A 5,355-nucleotide genomic window follows, 5' to 3' on the forward strand; every position below is an offset into this window, starting at 1 on the left:
GTCTTTTTTTTGGAACAATGTTCACCGGATAGATGTTGAATTCATTCATTTTTTAAAAATACTTTCTTCTTTTTATAAAAGGAATAAATGCTCAATGCAAAACATTTAGAGAAAACAGAAAAGCAAAAGAGAAGAAAGTGGAGTCGACTCTGCACGTGCTACTCGGAGACGACTGCTATTGAGACTGAATGCACTTGCTTTTAGTTGACATTTGCCTATCTTTTTTCCTTCAACGTTACCAATGAGATGTTTGGTCACCATTAAAAGTCTAAATTTTATTTTTTTTTAAGATTTTATTTATTTATTTGACGGAGATAGAGACAGCCAGCGAGAGAGGGAACACAAGCAGGGGGAGTGGGAGAGGAAGAAGCAGGCTCATAGCGGAGGAGCCTGATATGGGGCTCGATCCCACAACGCCGGGATCACGCCCTGAGCCGAAGGCAGACGCTTAACCGGTGTGCCACCCAGGTGCCCCAAAAGTCTAAATTTTAAACGCTTCTTGGACTGGTGGCTCATATCTATCAACTTGTTCCACTTCAGCCCCTGTCTCACTCTAAGTTGTTTCTTCAGAACTACCACCTTCATCATGAAGCCCTGTGAGTTTTCCCAGTACAAACTCAGGGTTTTCAGCATCTTTACTTTTCAAACAAAAATATCTTGGAGTGGAGAAATGGATTGGCAAGGCTTTTCTATGTCTTTTCCAGTGCTGTCTGAAATCAGTTTATTGACCACTTCTTTAAAGTCATTTCATTGCCCCTCTCAGGTCATCATTTCCATCATCTTCTCCCGGATTTGGCAGACCTGTTGGTGCTTAGTGGGAGAGGTCTTCCAAATCTGATTATCGAGAGTTTACTTTTAAGTAGGCTCCATGGCCAGCATGGAGCCCAATGTGGGGCTCAAACTCACGATCCTGAGATCAAGACGTGAGCTGAGATCAAAAGTCTGATGCTTAACTGACTGAGCCACCCAGGCGCCCCTGATTATTGAGATTTTTAGTAAAACCAACAACAGAATAGCCAGAGAAAATAACCATTAGTAGTCTTGACATCAACATTGGCTTCAACCATGGTCTGCTATTTTTGACTGTGGAGCACATTTTGTCACTGATAAAATCCATGCCATGGAAGTTAGGCAGTTTTTGCCCTGAACATCCTCAGTAATTAGCTTGGATTTTCTAAATGCAACTTCATCATTCTGCAGATCTAGCAAGGCTTACTTCAAAAACTCTACCCTTGAGGCCATCAAATGCAATTTTCATTCCTTGAGCGCTCTAGACTAGTGTTTTTATTTCTTATATTGAGCACAGCTGGTGCTTTCACATCATACCATATTTCTAGAAAATGGATTAGCCACTTTCGTCTTGGCAACCTTTTTGCTGCCTTTCATTAAGTGCTTGTTCTTGCCTCCTGCCTTGGTGCTGCTCAGCCAGCCAAAAGGCTATTTGCTTATCCCTTCGAAAACTGGGACTATTCTTGGTTAACTTGCTAATTGATTTCTCTGAAACTCAGTTTCTTTAATGAAATGTATCTGAGAGTTTACCTTTATATATCTAATATTTAATAATTTAGCATCACTAACATTTCATATTTGGTGCCACTTACTAATATGATAACATTATACTCAACAACTTTGTTTATATTATTTAAACTTCACTACACCTTGTGATTTAGGCACGAATATTACTTCCATTTTTCAGCTGAGTAAACTAAGGCTTAGAGGGGTTAAATAATTTGCCCAAACAAGGTCATTAAGCTAAGCATTTTCAGAAGAGAGATCCCATCTCATTTCTGACTACAAAACTTATATCACTCTGCTGTAGATACTCCCTCAAACTTTCCCCATAATACTTTTCATAAAAGCAAAATGTCATTTTTAAAAACTTTCGTATTTAGAAAAGTTGTCATATTCCCGTTATTAAAAGACTAACCTAATTTACTCATACCTCCTTTCAATTCCTTTGAAAGTTTTTTGAAGTTAGTGTCTCTAGGCAAAAATATTAAGATCTAAAGGAAATATACATAAATAAAATTCTTTCCCTGCTGAAATAAAACAGTGGATGCTACTAGTGACTTGCCTCATTTTGAAACTGGAACTATCATCAGAAAGCCAATTTCCATTTATATAGAACTACATACTATTGTTTCTGATTATAAGTTCTGTAAAGTTATAATCAATTGTTACGGTTGAAAAACTCAACTTTATTAGCTAAATTTCCTGCTGTTGTATAGTTTTATTATAATGAAATAAAGGGCTAATCTGGGAAGAAAGAGCAGAGATATATAATCATGACATGTCAGATGGGAAGAAATTTGGAGGCCTCTTTGCCCATTCTCCATAGTTTAGAGCAGAAAAAACTGAGGTCCAGAGAGTTAAATATTTCTGTATCTCTTAAGTTGTCATAGTATACGAAGTGTAAGATTAAAGGTGTGTAAAAAGCGATTTCAATTGATAATTAAGACAGTCTTGCAAATATATTTAACCAAGTTCCAAAACTGAATCAATACGAGAAATGGATTTTAAAAAACAAAACAAGGGGTGACTATTAACCAGGGGGAACCTTAGTTTGGGGAGCCCTCCCTCATTAAGGAATAAAATACAAAAATATATTACTTAAAAAAATTTTACAAAATAATGAAAAAACATTTAGCTCTTTCAAAAGGTCATTTCTGGGGCTTTGAAGGGGCCTGTGCCTTGAAGGACCCCCGAATAATGAAGCTAATTCATTAGCTCCACAGTATACCCACGTCTGTTAATAACCAGACACTATCTTCATGGTGATTATGATACAGCTCAAAAGTTTTTCAGAAGTTTACTAAAAGTTTAGAAATGTACATCACTTTGATCATGTTAGAAATTCTTTCTACCCAGCCAACCTGGAATCTATTTCAGGCCCTGTTATAAACTTTGTGGCTTTTAACTATAAGCAAGTCTCTGAACTTCTTCAGGCCTCAAATTCCTTATCTGTCAAATGGGCTTAGTATCTAAAGACTTACAAATGAAAACAAAGAAAATACTTGGTACAGTTCCTGGCACATAGTAAATGCTCAATAAATATTAACAACTATAGTTATAGCAATAGTTAAAACATTAACCTACCACATATAGGAAACTCCTATCTCCATTATAACTTTGCACATTGACTGTAGGTAAAATAAGCTGTAAAATGAATTTCGAAGGATTGAACAGATTCAATTTTTTATTACTTTAATTTTTTAAAATGTTATTATGAAAAGTAATAACTACATAACAGAACATTTGAGAGGTGCCTGGGTGGCACAGCGGTTAAGCATCTGCCTTTGGCTCAGGGCGTGATCCCAGCGTTATGAGATCGAGCCCCACATCAGGCTCTTCCGCTATGAGCCTGCTTCTTCCTTCGGGGCGCCTGGGCGGCACAGCGGTTAAGCGTCTGCCTTCGGCTCAGGGTATGATCCTGGCGTTATCGGATCTAGCCCCACATCAGGCTCTTCTGCTATGAGCCTGCTTCTTCTTCTCCCACTCCCCCTGCTCGTGTTCCCTCTCTCGCTGGCTGTCTCTATCTCTGTCGAATAAATAAATAAAATCTTAAAAAAAAAAAAAAGAACATTTGGAAAATAGAGAGAAGGTAAAAAAAAAAGCATCCATAATTTTACCAGACTTGTTATATTTTCTTGTGTTTTCCTCCTTAGCACAGATGCTATTTAAAAAATGCTTGAAATAAGTATACCCAATTATTCTCTTTTCACAGAGGTTTAATATTATGGCATCATTGTTTTCAAATACATGGCAGATCTCAAATATATTTTACATAAAACTTTTAGAAAAATCAGATGGAAGAAAAAGTACGTATTCTACTACCGTATTTCCATACTTATTTTTAAAATATGCATGTTTTTACAAGGTTATGATGCTAGCATACATAGAATTTAAAATTCTGCATTTTTTCTTACATTATATCACAAGGCTTTCTCCATACTGCTGCGTGCTGCCAAGGCAACATTCATAGTAACCCAAAGCACCTGAAGCCAAGGCTAAATTTTCTAAAATTCATACAACTGTATCTGAAGAAAGGGAGGTAGGCTAAGGTGTGGTAAGTCAGAAGCTCAGAGTAAATGCTTTTGGTTTGCCTGCAACTATAGTGGAGAAAATGGAGAAAAATTAGGACTCAGGAATTCTTGCCTTCCAAATAAATGTCAGGAAAGGAATATACAGCCCTATCAACATAATTCTAACTTGTACATGCACTTTTATTTCTTTTTTAATAGATGAGAAAGGGGTGGAATACTACTCAATGGTACTTATTTGTCACAATGTTATTGGGGTTTTAGCTCTCAAAATTGGGTAAATGTTCTCCCCACCACACCCTAAAGGGGTCTTTCTTCAAAATTTAGCAAGGAAACACAAATCTTCACTATAAAGAACAAGTCAGGGGCGCCTGGGTGGCTCAGTCGTTAAGCGTCTGCCTTCAGCTCAGGGCGTGATCCCGGCGTTATGGGATCAAGCTCCACATCAGGCTCCTCCACAGGGAGCCTGCTTCTTCCTCTCCCACTCCCCCTGCTTGTGTTCCCTCTCTCGCTGGCTGTCTCTCTGTCAAATAAATAAAATCTTTAAAAGAAAAAAAAAAAGAACGAGTCAAGATCTGGTCATGGTTGTCTGGATTCAGTGACATATGCTGTTGTAAAAAGGCTTTTACCTTTTAATTATGATTTGTGTTGATATTCATTAATTTCAGAGCACAAACTTTTCCCTAAAACCTTCTTTATTCCTTTAATATTGTCCTGCTGTATTAAATCAAGCCACATTTTGTTGTTTGTTTATTTATTTAAGATTTTTATTTTTAAATAATCTTTACACCCAACCTGAGGCTCAAACTCACAACCCCAAGTAAAGAGTCACATGTTCCACTGACTGAGCCAGCTAGGTGCTCCTCAAGCCACATTTTAAAAACTGTAAAATATACATTGAAGAAACAATCCATATGTCCATTGCCAAATGAATAGATAAACAAATGGGGCATATACATACAATGGAATATCATTCAGCATTAAAATGGAAGGAAAATTTGATATGTAACACAATACGATGAACTCAAAGATGTGTTAAGTGAAATAACAAAAGGACAAATATTGTATGGTTCGAATTGTATGAGGTTTCACAGAAACAGAAAAGAAAATATTGGTTAAAAGGGGATGTGGGGGGGGCGCCTGGGTGGCACAGCGGTTGAGCGTCTGCCTTCGGCTCAGGGCGTGATCCCGGCGTTATGGGTTCGAGCCCCCACATCAGTCCTCTGCTATGAGCCTGCTTCTTCCTCTCCCACTCCCCCTGCTTGTGTTCCCTCTCTCGCTGGCTGTCTCTATCTCTGTCAAATAAATAAATAAA

General features: G+C 37.7%; 1 pseudogene; it reads right to left on the bottom strand.

Annotated features, from left to right (window-relative positions):
* Positions 1-481: 481 nt before the first annotated feature.
* LOC100478127 lies at positions 482-3,122 on the bottom strand (annotated as a pseudogene).
* Positions 3,123-5,355: the final 2,233 nt, after the last annotated feature.

The sequence above is a fragment of the Ailuropoda melanoleuca genome, chromosome 13 (genome assembly GCF_002007445.2).
Source record: "Ailuropoda melanoleuca isolate Jingjing chromosome 13, ASM200744v2, whole genome shotgun sequence".
NCBI lineage: Eukaryota > Metazoa > Chordata > Mammalia > Carnivora > Ursidae > Ailuropoda > Ailuropoda melanoleuca.